Genomic DNA, 18353 nt, shown 5'->3' with positions numbered 1-18353 from the left:
GGCCTCGTCACAGGCTAATGAAGCTCTCTGGCCCCATCTCGCTGGCATATTTCTTGGCAGGACGCCCAATGCAACTGTTTCTCCACCAAGGAGGATTTTCCTGAGGATCCCAGGGGAAAAGAGAAGTGCTGAAAGAACAAATACCACAGCAGAACCTTCTCATCTCTGCCTGGAGCAGTGCAACATGGAGACAGAGAACACGCGAACATAATTAAGACCATTCCAACTCCGTAAACCACAAGACCTGCAGGCCAAAAGAAGGAATGGAGAGGGAATAGCCTCACTTAGCTCCTGTGGACTCGAGAGGACCACAAATATGGATTCACTAGGAATATGCATCCTAAAGCCCCCAGAGTAGAAAAAAATTGCTACTGCCATAAAAATAATAGAACTGTCAACAGGCGTAACGTCTGCCCCATTAATAGGAAAAATATATCATGGAGTTTTCTTTCCTGCAAGAGTATCAAAATTACAATTTTTTTCAGAAAATCACAAAATAATATCACTGACAAACAATGATCTATGAGAGAGGTGGGCCAGGGTTGGGTTACATAAATGCTCCCCAAGGTAGTGGGGTCCCAAATCACCCCTTCCCCCGGAGATTTTCAAACACTGGACGGCAGGTGCCCACCCCAGGGGATTCTGATCCAACAGGTAAGATGCAAGACCTTGAAATCACAGAATTAAGTGGAACCCTCCCCTCCACTCCCACAGGAGATTCTGCAGCAGCCCTTCCAGCCAGTGCTGGGGTTGGAGACCACTGCCCAGGTGCCCAGCCATGTTTCAGCACCAGGGACAGGGCACACAAGTCATCTCTCGAAAGGATTATACTTGGTCACTCTGCCTATGTGGGGTGCTTTTAAAAAAAAAAAATGCCTTAGCTCTTTTACTTTTTTTTTTTTTTTTTGGGTGAGTGGGAAACTGAGGACATCTCGCCTCCTCCCTCTCTCTGATTGGGAGAAAAGCATGTGCTCTGGGGTGAGCACTGCAGCCCAGGTCCTGAAAGGCATGAAAAGCCAACCAGAGAGGGAGCAGATGAGGAGGGACCGTCCCTCAGCAGCAACAACGCAAAGACCTCCTGCCTTTATTTGATAATGAGGAAGAGGAGGGAGATGGAAAGGTCTAGGCTTGGAATTCCTGTGTAATAATCTTGAGTCTCACCCTAACTTGCTGTGTGGCCTTGGGCAAGTCTTTTCTCCTCTTGAGGACTGCCCACACACTTCCTGGGCCCTGTGGCTGGGGAGGGTAAAGCTGGTATTGGACCCTAGGTCTTCCTGATGACTCAGATAATGCTTTCTCACTCTGCCTCACTCAACATGGTCTCCAGACAGTGAGTAATCCCAAATCAGCAGTTCTCAAACTGTGATCCACTCAAAAAGTGAGAGTGTCCTCAGAGACAGGTGTTTTGTGCATAAAAGAAGAGATTGGGAGTACTATAGTAAAAATAAATTTAAGGATTACTAAGGTAAACAGAGTCATACAGGTCTTTTGCTGTAGGACTTCTGGACCCTCTAATGTGCTATTGTGTTATTTTCAAGATGGCAGCCAAGAAGTATTCAGTGTTTTTCAAACTTCCTTTCATGCAATGCTTCTAGGAATCACTAACACTTACAGAGCACTTATTAAGAGCCAGGCACTGTCCTAAGATCTTTCCATTTTAAGGCAATTAATCTTCACAACAACTTATGAAGCAGGTATTATTATTATTACCATTTGCAGAGAGGGAAACTGTGGCACAGAAGGACTTAACTTAAGCCCTTGCTCAAGGTCACATAACTATCGTGCTGCAGAGCAAGGATTTAAACCCAGGCAGATGGGCTTGAGTCTGTGCTTTTAACCATATCACGGAACCACCTCTCCCAACTTGAAGGCTTGGAGTTTATTAAGTCACAGTTTGGGAAATGCTACTGTACATGCATGTCTACTTAGCTTTGGAAATTTTTAACAATAGATCTTAAAACTTTTTCTTTGATTTTGGCTGACGTTTAGATACCCTGAGCAAATAGTGGCAGGCCCAGATGATGGCTGGGAGGCCGGGGGGGGGGGGCAGTGTGGTTTGTTTTATTTATTTGTTTGTTTATTTATTTATACTTGAGATTGGCTTTTCTGTACGTGAGGCAAAGGAGCTACATTTCTTTTTATTGCTATGCAGTAATTTGCATATTTCTGGAGTACATGTGATATTTTGATGCATGCATACAATATGCAGTGATCAGATCAGTGTAACTGGGATGCATTTCTAATGCCCTGGTTGGGGACAGGAGAAAGGAGGGAAGAGGGCATAGCTATAGGAAGGAAGGAAGAAGAGAGGAGGTAAAAGAGAAGACAAGAGGGACAGAGAAGGAAGAATGAGGGCAAGAGAGGAAGAAGAAAAGGCCCAGAGGATGAAGAGAGGTGAGAGACTGGGCTAGGGAGAAGGAAAGTAGAGAAAGAGAAAAGACAAGAGAACAGGAAAAGGGCCGAGGAAAGACGGAAGTGAAGACCGCCCCAGCCTCAGCTTCAGTACTCTGGGGACTTCTCTCCTGTACCCTGTTCTCTGCTCTCCCAGCCAAGAGCAGCTGCAAGGAGAGGAGGTGAGGTGTCCCCTGTCAGGGCAGTGGCTCTGCAGGCTCCTGGGGGGACAGGTTTGGGGGTTGGTCCTGCCTACGAGCCCAGGACTGTGTCTTAAGAGTCCTTCCCATTGCCTGCACCCCATTCTGGCCCAGCCTCCTCTCCAGGCACTTTCTGTGCTGTTTCCCCAGAACAAATCAGCACCTGTCACCAGCCACCAGGAGCCTCCGCTCTCTTATTCTCCCCCTGTAACTTCAAAAAGGCTTGACACGGTTTCTCTGCAGCGGTTCCTCCCCTCTTAGGTGGCTCAGTCTGCTCCGGGACTCAGCTGTGCCTCTCATCTTCTAGTCTTAAAAAAAAAAAAAAAAAAAAGTGAAACATGGATCCTGCTTCTCTTTGCACTGGGAACATCAGCACCAAATTGGAGCATTGTTGGTGACAGTCCATGCTCTGGGCCCAGCCCTGGGGCTTCCTTGAGGGCATCAGGGTGATGTCATCGCACTGGCATGAGCTCAGTGGACTCCAGCCCCATTCCAGTCAGCACCCCCATCCCAGCCTCAGAACCCTCATAGCCCAAGCCCTCACTCCCAGCACCTCTAGCAGGAAATTTGGAGCCAGTGTTGCCATGGCAACCATGATACCAGCAATTGTTCTTCATTATGCTTGGGGATAGAATTATATGACCTGGAATAAAAAAAAAAATGCAAGGCATCTAACACAGTGGTGGGAGCCATGGAGCCAGGGAGCCTCCATCTGCTGTTAGCAAAGTTACTCTCAGGCAGATTAAACAAGTTACCTGTCCTTACTGGGACTCAGTCACTGCACCTGTCAAATGGTACACCTGTGTGCATATGAGAAGGGTTGAATAAGATTATCCCCAAGCTCTCCGAATCCGCGAATGCCTCCAGGAACCCAGTAGCAAGGTGAATGTATGAAGGGCCCTTCAACACACACCCGCAGTGCTTATTAGAGGGTAAAGAAACAGTCAGAAGGTCAAAAAGGTATCATCAAAAGTTCTGATGTCAGTCTAACTTAGGCCGGTTAGTCCAAAGGAAGGTAGCCTCCCTCAATGAGCTGATCTCTCTTAGAAAAAGAAGTACCCTTCTTGGGGGTGACTGCCAGGATTCCTTGGTCCTCTTCCAATCCATCCACTCCCCAAAGCAGCCCTGCCTTTGATCCAATCGTTTCCCTTCCAGAAATCTCCTGAATACTCAGGCCTGAAACATAGAAAAAGCTTGAACACGAAGAAACACATAGCAGTCTTGTTTATAACAGTGAAACTTTGGAGTCCATCCAGATGTCCAGGTATAGGAGAATGGCTAAGGAAATTAGGGCACGCATCCCCAACCAGAATACTATGACAGCCAGTAAAAATTATACTTGCCAAAAGTTGTATTCTCCTAGGACAGTGCTTCTGCTCTAATGTTAAGTAGGAATAACAAGAAGCCACATGGTGCCTGCTGTGGTTTTTTTTAAGGGCATAGGGGAAAAAATGCTGGGTTTGGGGTAAATTCTGTTTTCTTCTTTGAACTCTACTTCCCTACATTTCTACAGCTAGCATGTATTATTATATTCTAGAAAAATTAGTAAGCCGTTTCTAAAGGGTAGGCCTTGTCAGGAAGGCAACAGGGCTTAGCTGTTCTTGGTTCAGATCGGGACTCTGACATTCTACAGCCATGGGCTTGAGGATTTCTGACCTCTCCAAGCTGTGGTTTCCTCACATGGAGATGACAGTGACACCTATGCCAGAAGGCTGCTGTGAGGATGGAATAAAACAAGGCCCCTGGAGCCCGAGTACATGGTAGAGACCTGGCACATAGTAGGTGCACAGAAAAAGCAGCTATTAGCTGGGTTCTCAGTGGCTGTCTTCTCAGACTGCAGCTGGCTGGGCTCTGGCAGCCTTTCTGAATCTTGGCCTCTGCCTCCCAGCCTGCAGAGTGTTGACTCTCCCGTGCTCTCTCAGCCCTGTCTCCAGTCCCATCTGGAAAGCCTACCCGCTCCCCTACCAGCCCAAGCCCATCCCCAGATACCAGCCTTCCTGGATCGTGCTCAAGGAATTGCCCACCAGGTTGTTCCAGAATGCCAAGTGGAACTGGGGCTCCCCTAGCTCCGGCACAGGCTGAACCACCTCCCAGCCCCTTCCAGCATCCTTAGGGTCTGCCCCACCACATTCAAGCCAAGGGTTCTCTCATCCCAATTGCTCAAAAAGAAATTCTCTAGCTCCAGGGGCTGTGCCCTTTTCGAAGCCTGTGCTACATTTCCTGGACCCTCTGGGGAAGACACAGCTGTGACCTTAGGAGAGAGGCAGCCAGGGCTGAGTCAGCCTCTGCAGCGGAGCCTGCGGGACAGGAGCGTCTTTCGATGAATCAGCCCCACCATGCCTGGTGACAGACGTGCTTTACCTCTGATCATTCCACCATTTTGGCACCTAACAAGCAGGGAGAGGCGGAGCAGAGCAGGCAAAAGAACAATGAATATTTTGTGGGAGCCGGAGGCAACTGAGGACCTCTGCGGAGTGACAGGCAGACATAAGCAGGCAGGACGGGGGGTAAGTAAGATTCATAGCTGGGACTTGAGACACCAGCATGGCGGGAAGGATCCTAGGAGGACCCACTTCCTTCTCTGCCTTTTCTCTCTCATTTCTTTTCTTTTTCTCTTCTGTTTTCTCCCCCTCCCTTGCTTTCTTCTCTTTTTCCTTCATTTTGTTTTTTTCCTTCCTCCATGCTTTCTTCTTTCCTTTCTCTACTCATTAATTCATTTCTATCTTTGAGTGCTTTTTTCACCTATGTATTCAACTGATATTACTGCTGCTGAGTCCTGGGCTGCGGACATGGGACGAAAACGACCCAACCCTGGTCCACACACACTGACCATTACAGACCTCACCACTCTAACAGTATGGAGGCTCAGAGAACCCAGAATAGACCAATGCTCTGAGGGTGTCTGGGAAGGCTTCCTGGAGGAGATGCCTGCCATGTAGAAGGAAGAGACCTTGGCCCAGCAGGCAAGGCAGGGTGAGCGTCCAGGCAGAGAACAGTGTGTGCAAAGCATGGCAGAGGAACTGGGCAGGAGTGGCTAGAGGTGAAAGTGTGGCCAGATGGCAAGGGGCTGATATGCCGCTTGTTGCCTTAACTCTGAACCAAGCACTTTGATAAGCATCTCCGTTTTACAGATAGGGAAACTGAGGCTTGGAGAGTAATGTGACTCGCCTAACATCACCCAGCCAGTAAGCTGCATAGCTGGGACTTGAATCCAGACCAAGATGGCTCTAATAGCCATGATCTTGCCCCTTGACCACGATAAAGCTCAGCTCAGGGGTTGGGAGAGGTGTAGAACACTGCCGACAGACCGGTGACCAGTGAAGCAGACTTTTGCAGTCTTCGGACACATGAGGCACTTCTCTGCTACCCACAGAGGCAAGGGGCACCTGTCCCGTGGGTAGGAGGCTAAGCAGCACGCTGTGCCACTGGGGAAATCTGTGGCTTGTGCTGGGCCTGCCTGGGAAATGAGCCTGAATGATTTGAAGGGCAGCACTCTCTCCTGAAATCCCTGTGTATTGTTCCCACTGGGCACCTCTAGGAGCCAACTGCTGGAGGTCGTGTGTGAACCACACAGCAGCCACTTGCTCCCAGCCCTGCCCTGGGTCTCTGAGAATCACAGAGTTGCAGGCAGTGTGCCCCAGGAACGAGCCTAGAGGCATTACCACCACAGGCCTGAGGGTGGCAGTGCTGAGTGACTTCACCCGCAGCCATCACCTCCTCATCTCCAAAGCACAAAGATTACCCCCAGCTCCTCGTGGCTGGTGTCTCCTCTTTGCTCCACAAAAGGTCGGGGCACCCTGGGGGAGAAGGTTTTGGAGGCAGAGCCTTGAGTCCAGGTCCCAGCTGTGTGACCTCACCTCTGGGAACCTCAGTTTCCTTGTGTGTAGGACCCTGACGATAACATCTCCCTCAATACCTAATGAAAGCAAATATCTATGACACCTACTTGAAATAACACAAATTAAGCACCAACGTATCAAGTTGCACTTATTCATTTATTCAGCAAGCAGGTATCAAGTATCTATATGTGCCAGGCACTCACATGGGGGTAGCAGTGGGACACCCCAGATACCAGAAGGAACAAGGTTCCCGATTTAATGCAGCACCCATGCCGGAAGGGGAATAGAGTGACAACATGGGGAATAAAATAGAGTGACAACAAAGAACAAAACTGCGTACTGTAAAGGCAAGTGACTGGGAAGCTACTTGAGGCAGGGTGATGATGGAGGGCTTCTCTGAAGAGGTGATGGCAAGCAGCCAGTCAGGAAAGACCACGGGAAGACATTCTGCAGAGGGAACAGCACGTACAAAGGCCCTGAGGCAGGAACAGGCTTGGCATACATCCGTCTGGTGAGGTTGAAAGATGGCAGGATGGTGTGGGGAGAGTGGCAGGGGCTGAGGTAGGAATGGTGAGTCCGGCCAGCTCAGGATGGATTCCCAGAAGGCCCAAGAAAGGAGTGTGATACATAGCAAGAGGTTAATGTTAGTAGCTGTGGGTATGATCTCCTGGTCCCATGCCCACATTTTCTAGCTAGGGAAACTGAGGCTGGCTCATCAGACTTATCTTTTTCCTACAGGTGGGCTCCTTTCTGGCCTGTGCAACTGCCAGTCCCTCTGCTAATGGCCGAGGTGCCGAGGGCCCTTGCGCCGTCACAGCTCAGGTCTTCAGTTCTGAATGAGATAAGTGGCGCCCCAGCCTCCACTAGGCCTGGCACAGCCGCCTTTCCCAGCCACCTCCAGCCCTGCCAGTTTCACCTGCTTCAAAACTGTAAGATGGCTGGGTGTGGTGGCTCACACCTGTCATCTCAACACTTTAGGAGGCTGAGGCAGGAGGATTGCTTGAGGCCAGGAGTTTGAGACCAGCCTGGGCAACACAGCAGAAGCCCGTCTCTACAAAAAAATACAAAAATTAGCCAAGTGTAGTTGGTGCTCACCTGTAGTCTCAGCTACTTGGGAGGCTGAGGTGGGAGGATCACTTGAGCCTGGGTGTTCAAGGCTGCAATGAGCTATGTTGGCACCATCACACTCCAGCCTGGGCGACATATTGAGACTCCATCTTAAACAACAACAACAAACTATAAGATGATGGCTATCAGGGGAATGACCACCTCTCTCAACACCTGCACCACCTGTAAGCTGTGCTCATGTGTGACCCCTCAGGCCCTCTCCAAGAATAGCTGGGACAACTAGGCCCTTTCTGTCAAATGCCTACAATGCTGTTGCTCAGGGCTGTCCCCCCAGAACCACCACATCCCCACATTCAGCAGTCTCTCCTCTCTGTCTCTCGCTGTCTGTTCTCACCCTCTTTCTCTTCTCACTCCTCGTCTCCATTCTCAATCTCTCCTCCATCTCTTCTATTTTACCTTCTTCCCTTGTCTCCACCCCGCTCCTCTTCCCTCTCTCTTCTCTAGATTGACTAATTAGTTTGTTGGATGATTTCTCTCTCTCTCGGTTCCCAACAGATCTCTAGAATGCCTAAAACTCAAGGTCAACTATTGTATTAGTCCGTTTTCATGCTGCAGATAAAGACAACCCAAGACTGGGTAATTTATAAGGAAAAGGAGGTTTAATGGACTCACAGTTCCACGTGGCTTGAGAGGCCTCACAATCACTGCGGAAGGCAAAAGGCATGTCTTACATGGTGGCAGGCAGGAGAGAAATGAGAGACAAGCAAAAGGGGCTTCCCCTTATAAGACCAGCAGATCTCTTGAGACTTATTCACTACCACGAGAATGGTATAGGGGAAACTGCCCCCATAATTCAATTATCTCCCACCAGGTCCCTCCCACAACATGTGAGAATTATGGGAGCTACAATTCAAGATGAGATTTGAGTGGGGACACAGCCATAGCGACCATATCAAGGATGATCCAGTCCAGGTTTTCCGGTGGCCAGGGTCAGCCCGGGACGTCCACAACCCCAGAGGAGGAGAGGGCTGCCAGGAAACCAGCACTGGAAAGCCCACCGACAGTGTTTCTTTCCACAGTGCTGTAGACAGACATTGAGATGGGCAGTGAGCTCAAGGTGTGTCCCCCAGCAAGTGTCTGCAGGGCAACACCCCACCCCCATGCTGCCCCCTTACAAGCAGAACCATCAGCTTCCAGGAGTGTCCAGGGGAAACCAGGCAAAGTCAGAATCATCTTGGGAGCTTATTGAAAATCCAGATCCCCAGGCCCACCAAGATTTACTAAACTGCGTTTTCCAGGGCTGGAGCCCCAGCAATTAGAATTTTAATAGACAGTGGGAACTGGGGAAGCCGAAGCTGGGTGAGGGCTGGAGAGAAGGGAGTTGGCTCCCTCCTTTGTCCTTCACCAGATCACTATTGGGCATCTCCTATGTGCCAGGCAGTGTGCTCAGAGCTGGGTATACATGAATGAAGAAAAGAGGCACTGTGCTCACCCCTGTGGAGCTCACTCTGCTGGGATCCTGGCCGGAACCGTAACGTTCCCAGGCTCCATGTAATCCTGCTCTGTCCGTTTCCCCTCCCTGTCACCTGCCCTCTTTCCCCACCCCCCAGCCCCTTGGCCCCTAATGCCAGCTGCACCAGCCTCACCTGCTTACTTGAGTGTCCTGTGCCCTTTTTACTACCAGGCATTTTCCACACAGCTCTGTGCTTGAAACCCACCCCAACCCCACACCTGCCCCATCTTTACCTCGTTAAACTCACTCATCCACCAGAAGCATTAGGAGCGGAATGGAGAAAGGCTAGATTCTGAAGCCAGAGGGCCTGCGTTCAAACCCTCACCCGCTACTTGTTAGCTGTATATTATTGGAAAATGTACTCAAGCTTTCGGTGCCTCAGTTTCTCAATCTGTAAAATAACAAGAGTTCTTATCTCATAGGGGTAAGGATGAAATGAGTAAATATGTACGAGTGACGTGCTGGGAACAGCACGTGGCCCTGAAGATAACAGAATATTGAAGAACTGATACAACACAGGTTACAGCCAGCTAACCAAGCTAACAACCAGTGCCGCAGCTGCAGCCCAGCCCACCCAGCACCATTAGTACTCCCTAAGTGTTATTATCGTGATGCCCAAAACCCACTGGCCAGTCCCTGTTCCACGTTCTCTCAGCAGCTTTTGCTTCTTTGGGGGTAGAGCTTAAAACTGTGTGTAATTGTTTCCATTCATGTAACTACTAGAGTCACATCTGTCTTCCCTTCTTCCCCATAAGGGCAGAAACCACATCTACTCTGTCCTCACCACTGCCACCCCCCTTCCCAGCACAATGCCTGACACTTCGTGGGAGGCCAAAAACTATTTGTTGAAAGAGCAAATAAACGAAGGAATCAAGTGTAACCCTCTTAGAGCCAGGCCATTTCGCCTCCTCCTTGAAGTCAACCTCAGCATGAGTCACATTCACAGAAACATTGGTCTCATACCCAGAGATCATCAAAAGACCAGCTGAAGGCTTTTCTGCAGTCCTTGAGAGAATGCCAAAAGGTGGGGTTGCATTCATCGCTCAGGAAACATCTCAAAATCCTTCCACTCTCCCTCTTGCCTGCTCCAGCCTCTCGGGAAAAGGGCCAGTCTGCTACTCCAAGAGAACACGCAGACTGAAGTGCTGTCCACGTGGTGTTCAGATGGGGCTCTGGAGGCCATGCCATGTGATCCCTCAGTGAGGAAAGGATTCCCTGGCCAGCCATGGGGAATATGAACTCCCGAAGATGAACAAGAGCTCTCAGCCCCCTCCCCCAGGCCCACCCAGCTGTCCTGAGGTCCCCTTGGAAGAGACCAAAAGAGGAGAAGCAACAGGGGGCCAGAGACCCCCAGGCCCCCCACCACCATATACCACATAAAACAGCTGATGAGGAAAGAGGGTCCCAATACAGGCACTTCCCCTTTCATTCTTGATAAACTCAGAGTCCAAAGAGCCCTCACAGAATGACTGCACTGCCAGGGAACTGAAAAAGAAGAGTTTGCTCTCTCCCTTCAATAAGTTTCTTCCCTTCTCTGAGCCTCAGTTTTCTCCATCTGTAAAAGGGCTGCTAAACTTCCTTCCAGCTGGAAACCAAGATAGCGGTCTCGGCAAACCTGGCACAGCAAGAAAAATTGGCCTAGGGCGTAGGCAGGAGGAGTTGGAGAGACAGCCAAGTCTTCCTTTGAGCCAGTCAGAAAGACAAGAAGGCTTTTTTTTTTTTTTGAGACAGAGTCTTGCTCTGTTGCCCAGGCTGGAGTGAGGTGGCGCGATCTCGGCTCACTGCAACCTCCGCCTCCTGGGTTCAAGTGATTCTCCTGCCTCAGCCTCCTGAGTAGCTGGGATTACAGGTGTGCACCACCACACCTGGCTAATTTTTGTATTTTTAGTAGAGATGGGGTTTCACTATGTTGGCCAGGCTGGTCTCGAACTCCTGACCTCTGGTGATCCACCCACCTCGGCCTCCCAAAGTGCTGGGATTACAGGCATGAGCCACCAGGCCTGGCCAAGAAGGCTCTTACATGAACAAAAAGCTTAGAACAGATTTTATCAAAATGTTCGTATTATAGGAATGCTTCTGGGTCTAGGTCTTAACCAGAAATGATCTTCCCTCCTGTGGCCCTCAGGGTATACCTTATCGCTCAAAGACACACCTGTAGGCTGTGTTGTATTAATTATATGTCTGGTCTCCTTGAGAAAGCTGTAAAGATCCCTGTAGTCAGGAAATACACTCATTTTTGTGTCCCTGGTAATGGGAGGTACGTATCCTATGTGCTAATGAACACTCATTAAATGTCTGCTGAGTTAAAAAAAAAAAAAAAAAAAAAAAAACACCATTTGCTGACTCTATGATGTTGAGCAAGTTTCTTAACCTCTCTGAGCTTCAGTTTTCTCAAGTGTAAAACAAGAATTTAAAATGTACCTGCCTCTAAGGTCATTTGGAGGATTAATAAAGTCACACACATAAGGGGCTTAGTTCTACATCTATCATAGATAAAGCTCTCAATAAATATTAGTAATTAATAGTATTAATTGTGATAGTAATGAATGTGAAAATGATGGTGAAAATGATGGTTATGATGATGTGGCAATGTTGATAACGGAGGTAATGATGGTGGCTGTGCAGATGGCACTGGCAATCATGGCAGCGAAGTGGGTAGTAATGGTGGTGATGATGGTGGTGATGGTGGTGATGATGGTGGTGATGGTGGTGATGGTGGTGGTGGTGGTGGGGGTAGTAATGGTGGTAAAGATTGTGGTGATGGTGGTAATGGTAGTGGTGATGTTGGTGATGGTGGTGGGTAGTGATGGTGGTAATAATTGTGGTGATGGTGGTTGTGGAGACGATGGTGGTGATGGTGGTGGTAGTGGTGGTGGACGTAGTGATGGTGGTAATGGTGGTAATAATTGTGGTGATGGTGATTGTAGAGATGATGGTGGTGATGGTGGTGGAGGTAGTGATGGTGGTAATGATTGTGGTGATGGTAGTGATGGTGGTGTTGATGTTGGTGATGGTGGTGGTGATGGTGGTCGTGGTAGGGGTGGTGATGGTGATGGTGGTGGTGATGTTGATGATGGTGGTGATGATGGTGGTGGTAGTGGTGATGTTGTTGGTGGTGGTGGTGGTGGAGGTAGTGATGATAGTAATGATTGTGGTGATGGTAGTGATGGTAGTGGTGATGTTGGTGATGGTGGTCGTGGTAGGGGTAGTGATGGTGGTAATGATTGTGGTGATGGTGGTTGTGGAGATGATGGTGGTGATGGTGGTGGTAGTGGTGGTGGTGGAGGTAGTGATGGTGGTAATGATTGTGGTGATGGTGGTGGTTATAGTGGTGATGATGGTGGTGATGGTGGTGGTTACAGTCATGATGGTAGTGATGGTGGTGATGATAGTTGTAGCGGTGCTGGTGGCTATGGCCATGTGATGGTGGTAATGTGGGTAATGGTGTCAGTGATGAAGTCAATGATGTGATGATGATAGCCTTGACTAGGTCAGCTCAGATTAACCTAGAATCAGGTCCCGCACTGGCTCCTTGGTTCCAGCCAATAGTTGGCCACGCAGGCACTTGGAACCCTGACAAGGCCTTCTGGCCTCAGTACTGCTGTTGAGGCGGAAGCAGAAAGCAGACACCTACACCCAGTAAGAGGTTGGGATGTTTCATATGGCATGTTCTGCCAACAAAAGGTGAATGTAATAATTTTGAAAGGAATATTTGTGCACTTGAGCTGAGGAACAGCCATTTAATACGGTGCTCGGCAGGGGAGGAGAGGCACGTAGGCAATAATAAATATGTATCCATTACACCCAGGAGGGTGGCGGATGATTATGTAGATCAGAGGCTGGATGCTGTTTGTTTGGGAAGGGATTGCCTGCAGAAATAAACCACCAACCTTTATTGGGAACCTACTGTGTGCAGGTCTGCTTCTGTGAAGGGCACGGCTAAGCATGAAACCCAGTTGTAACCTCTGAAAAGCTAAACGCAGGGAAGGGAAGACAAAATATATAGAATAAAAACTCTGGCACCTGTCCATTCATTCAATAAATGCACACTAGATACCTAGTCTGTATCAGCCCTGTGGTAGGCACTGGAAATACTGAAATAAAAGAAGGGCTCCATCCTCAAAGAGCTCCTTGCCTGGAGGGGAAGACAAATGAGTAAATAAATATGCACCTAACAGTGGGCTGCATGCCACCTGGGTCCATCCAGGGCTCACAGTCTGCCAGGCATCGTCTCACTCATCTCATTACGTTAGTCTCACCATGAGCCTGTAAAGTTGGTGCCATTATGATCCCCACTTTACAGGGCAGCAAACTGAGACCCAGAGAGATTAAGTAATTTGCTGCAGCTCACTGAGCTCCTAAGTGGAAGAGTCAGGATTTGAACCGGGCCTTGGGAGACTCTTAAGCACCCTGCTGGTCCATGAGAGGGAGGGCTCAACTCTGCCCAGAGAATCAGGGGAGGGTTCACAGAGGAGACCCCTGAGCTGGTCACAAAGGACAAGAAGGGATGTGCTGGAAGCTGGGATGTGGAGGGTGGGCAAGGCTTGGGCAGAACAAGACTTTCTAAGAGGGGCAGCAGCAGAAGCAATGGTGTAGAGGTAAGAAAGCCTTTGGCACTCCCACGGGACAGTGAGAAGACCAAAGTGGCTGCAGCTGAAAGGTGAAAGAGGCGTTGAAGCTGCTAAATTAGGAGTGGGAGCCAGGTGCGGACAACTGGACTGAGAACGCTCAGCTCTGAGCTCCCGCTAGACGGGCAGTGCATAAACCAAGTAGACACTCTGCCCTCCAGTTCCCTGGCCCTGAAGAAAGCCAAATCCTTCCTGGGCCCCAGATTAGAACTCCACTTTCAGATAGGACTGGTGTGGTGAAAAGAACATGAGCTTTAGACATAGGCAGGCCTGGGTTAAAATTCCACCCCCGACCCATACTACCTGTGCAATTGGGACAACGTATCTAACCTCTCTGAGCCTCAGTGTTCTCATCTGTAAAACGGGCTCAATAATACATACCTTACTTTTGTGAGAATTAAACAGTGTAATGCTAGTAAAAGAGAAAAGGCTTGCCTAAGGTCTGGCATCCAGTAGATGTTCACTAAAAATAGGTCCCTTTTTCCTTTCTCCTGCCTTCCCTTCTGGTTTTCCCGGTTCCTATACAGCATGCAAATCATAGTGCACATTAGTCCTGGAACAAGCCTGAGAATCCTTTGTGGGTGCTGTCTTGGAATTCAGAAAATACAATTCCCATATAGGGAGGATGCAAGTTTAATACACGTAGTAAAGGAAGGTGCTCTTTGCATTCCCCAATGTTCTGCTTACTCTTAGATTAGAAATAAGTCTAAAACACTAATATATAGACAGATGAGGCTGGGTGCTTCTGTAAGGTGCAGGATGCAGGGAGCCCCCCTTCCTGTGGCTGGGGGACTGGGGGTGGAAGGACACAGCACCCCTATCTGCCTCTTCCCTTCTACCCAACTACCACTAGGATGCTTGAATGGAAATGCAAATTTAACCATATTCAATTCCTTTCTTCGCCCCCAAACCTGGGTTCCCCCAGCCCCACGTTCACCACTTCAGTCAATGGCTCATCTTCCCGTCCAGAAGTCTAGAGGTCACTGTCAACACCTCCTCACACCCCTGTCCTCCATCTCCCATTAAATCTTGCTTATGTTACTGCCTGATGATCTCAGGTCACTTTCATGACCCTAAGTCAAGCCCTTGCCTTGTGTCACCTGGACAACCCCCACAGCCTCCGGATTGGTGTTCTCATTTCTGCTCCACCCCTTCTCCACACGCTGTTAATGTCACTTCCTCGCCTTGTGGTTCCCACTGCTCTCAGAATAAAGGCAGCACTGTCTTAAAGACAACCTCCGTAACGGGCCTGAAAAGTCCTGAGGAATCGGCCCCACCTTCCTGCATATTCTCACGTCACATCCCTCTCCACTCAGTCACACTGCCTTCCTCTCCCTCTGCACACTCATCCTGCTCCTTCCCACCCCAGGGCCTTTGCACATGCTGTTCCTTCTAAGTGGAAAGCTCTTCTTGGCCCTATTTGTCTATATACAATCTCAGTGGAAGGATGCTTTCTCTAGGAAGTCATCCATGACCTTCCAGACCAATTCTGAGCTTCCATGTAGCACCACATATGTCTCTGTGTAGCACTTATCAAGACTGTAATTGTACATTGATTGGTGTGGTCATTTGATTAAAGCCAGTCTCCCTGAAACCCCCAGAGGGCAGGGAACATGGCTAGTTTCGCTCCTTCTAGAACCAAGGGCCTGGTACATTGTAAGCACACAATGAATAGAATCAGATGAATGAATAAAGGAGGGAAGGAATGAATGAAGTGATGCTTCTGTACCCTCCTCCCCCAATCTTCAGTCAAACCTAGACTCATACAAAGGCAGGCGGAGACACTAAAAGTGACCTTTCCATGTCACACAGCAAGTATAATTGAACTAGACCCAGAGCAATCCAGGCTTCCTTACTGGAATGGCTTTCCCAGACCTGCTGACTTGGGGTCTAAGTTCCACTGTGGGGAGGGGTGCAGGAAGGAGTGAGTTGGAGGAGCATCAAGGGCCGAAGGAGGGAAGAGTTTTATAGCTCCTGGTCTCTGTGCACCTGGGCTCTAATCCAGGCTGCAAAGCACCCTGGCGAGAAAAATGTGTTTTCTGCATGTTATGCTGGGCCCCGCCGACACCATATGCAAATGTATGCAAATTATGTGCAAACACAGTCTCTGGTTTAGAGGAGAAAAACCAAAAGCCTGGTACCAGGGGAGCCATCTAAGACTAGACCAAGCTGGCAGGCTCTTCTGGCCCCGCAAAGCTCTTATGCAGCCCTGCTGGCTACACAACTAAAACGGGGTGCAGGTGTAAGCAGTGGAAACAACTCCCCCAGAGAATCCCCCACCTTCTGCCCTCCAGAAACACAGACCATTAACCCCAGGAGACTTGGCTGCTGTGAACTTCGGGCTATTTTTCCTGAAGTGGGGTTACTCCCCAGGCCATCCTCAGCACAGCTGTAAAAGAGTCTGCTCTGGGGGCCACTCTGCAGCCCCCACAGAAATGTCTCCATCAGTAGTGACTTCCCACGGCCTCACTCTCTGGTCTGTGTCTGAATCGCCTGGGATGCACACTCAAAAACAGATTCCGTGGTCACTTCAGAGGTGGAACTTGCAGGTCTGGGAAAGCCTTCCCCTTCTTGGCTGACGAACTCCTGTTCCTCCACCGGGAGATGCAGATCTAAATGCCCTGTGAAGCACATCCTCGGGCCCCCTCACTCTCTCCAAGTAGCATGGGCCTCCTGCCTTCCTTGGGGATCCCACAGGCCTGGATACCCCCAGTCAGAACACTGGGCCTACTGGAGGCAGGAGTTCGTGTAAGGGTTTGTCTCTCCCACTGCACTGGAAAGGCTCTGAGGTACATGACCAATAGGAAGGGTTTGGTGAGTGAATGAATGAATCAGCAAACCAATGAATGAATGTGAGTGAAAGGGAAGCAAGGAGAGAATGCATGTAGCATCAATGATCTCTTCAGGAAAATTCCAGAGGGTCTGAGAGTGCCAATGAGGCACAGACAGCATAGGCTGGGCAGATCTGGCCTCCTGCTCCCAGGTGCCTCGAGGGCCAGCCCTGCCTTGGCTGACATCTTCCCTGGCTCCTGTTCCCCCTGCCCCCCACCTCCCAGCATCAGCCTAATCGGCTGTCAGCACCGAAAAGAGCTGTTCCTTGAAAACTCACAGCCCGTGATTAGATCTATGGCAGCTTCCTAAGCCGCTCAGTGGTTCCCATGGCAACCCGGCTGGTACCAGACTGGCAGCAGGCCACCTGGAGGAGATGGGAGGGGAGGAGGGGCAGACAGGTGTGGGGTGGCTGCCCGAGGCAGGGCTGAGGGAAAGGAGGAAGGGAGAGGCAGAGAGGATAGAGAAACTCAGAGAACCCTGGAGAGAGAACAGTAGTTACAGGGACAACTGACGTGAATGGGGGGCTGCAGGGGCTGGGAGAGATGGAGAGAGGTCAGATGGAGGAGGCTCAAGGAGGCTGGGACCTTGGGAGATGGAGAGAAGGTGGGAACTTGAAATGGGGCAATATGGGGATGATGGGAGTGGAAGGAGAGATCTAGAGAGCCATGGGAAACTGGGCAAGAGGTAGGGCAGACCAAGACCAAGGGGGATGAGGGCAGAAGGCAGAGAGGGCCTGGGCAGGCTGCGACTGAAGCAGGAAGCCAGAGGCCTGCAAGTTGGGGAAACTAAGGCAGAAAATGGCCTCTGACCCTGCCCCACATGACACACAAATCAGGAAAGGAGGCGGACAGAATCACTGCCCACAAAGCCTCCAACCTCAGCCCATCTCCAGGCTTGATGCCTTGGCATCACCATGATAGAGCCTGGCAGAGGACTGTCTTTTTTGACACTCTAAAGGCCAAGGAGCCTCATCAAAAAGCCCCTACATGACTAAGGTGCCTCTGATCATGATGAGATTGATTAATACAGAGCTTGGACTCCAGGAGGAAGCTCTGCCACCCCTCCCAAGCAAACGGTGATGCTGACAAAGAAACGAAATGGCACCTTTAATGTGCAAGGTCAGCCTACAGATGCCCGCCCCAGAGAACCGACTGTTGAGGCCTGGGAGATACGGTTTGGGGTTGCCTTGTCGGGAAAAGGCAGCCAATAAGAGATCACAGACTGGGGCTTAGGAATCCCAGCACTGCTTCAACTCACTGATGGCCTTGGACTCACTTGCAGTCACTCCTTTGTTTAAGTCAGATGAGGCACCTGGCAGGAGCTGTCCATGTGCAACTGCCAGGAGCCCAACTCAGAGTGGCTGAAGCCAAAGGGAAAAGAATTTGCTCATGAAATTGACAAGTCCAGTGATTCCAGGCATGGATCCAGGAGCTCCAAAAATGTCCTCAGGGACCCCTTACCCCTTGACTTCCTTCTTGGTCATTTTATTCTCAGGCGAGCTTTCCCCCTGAGGAGGCATGTGGTCACCAGCAGCTCCAGGCTTATACCCTACCCCAGTAGAAGGAGCCACTTTGTTCCTAATGGTACCAGGAAAAGTCCTAGGACTGCTCATTGGGCAGGGTTGGGTCTCATGCTCATCCTTGCAGAGTGACAGTGACAGTGAGCCCTCCTGCAACAAGTCACATGCCAGGGACTTCTCTAGGAACTTGTATGTCTCAACCCACTTAATCCTTAAAAAGGTCAGGACTACTGTTATTTACATTTCATGGATGAGGAGATTGAAGCACAGAAAGCTTACGTAACTTGTCCACAGCTAATGAGTGGTGCAGCTAGAATTCCAACCCAACCCAGATGGTGTGGCTTCATGGTCCAGGCTCTCAAG

The 18353-nt window shown here is 49.8% G+C and overlaps 1 long non-coding RNA gene across 3 annotated transcripts in view; it reads right to left on the bottom strand.

Annotated features, from left to right (window-relative positions):
- Positions 1–6567: 6567 nt before the first annotated feature.
- The window catches only part of LOC129472368 (uncharacterized), a 52634-nt gene continuing 40848 nt past the window's right edge, over positions 6568–18353 (bottom strand). Inside the window, exons 3-6 of one of the 3 annotated variants that reach the window (XR_010118936.1) lie at positions 9245–9402; positions 8171–8579; positions 7526–7647; positions 6568–6877 (exon numbers count right to left, since the gene is read on the bottom strand). This is a non-coding gene — a long non-coding RNA (uncharacterized lncRNA). Of the gene's footprint in view, positions 7263–7525; positions 7648–8170; positions 8580–9244; positions 10212–18353 lie in introns of those variants that run through there. The other 2 variants (XR_010118935.1, XR_008653900.2) reach the window with 2 other exon arrangements.

Source organism: Symphalangus syndactylus, chromosome 22, assembly GCF_028878055.3.
Source record: "Symphalangus syndactylus isolate Jambi chromosome 22, NHGRI_mSymSyn1-v2.1_pri, whole genome shotgun sequence".
NCBI classification, from domain to species: domain Eukaryota; kingdom Metazoa; phylum Chordata; class Mammalia; order Primates; family Hylobatidae; genus Symphalangus; species Symphalangus syndactylus.
This window is presented reverse-complemented; position numbering and strand designations above follow the sequence as displayed.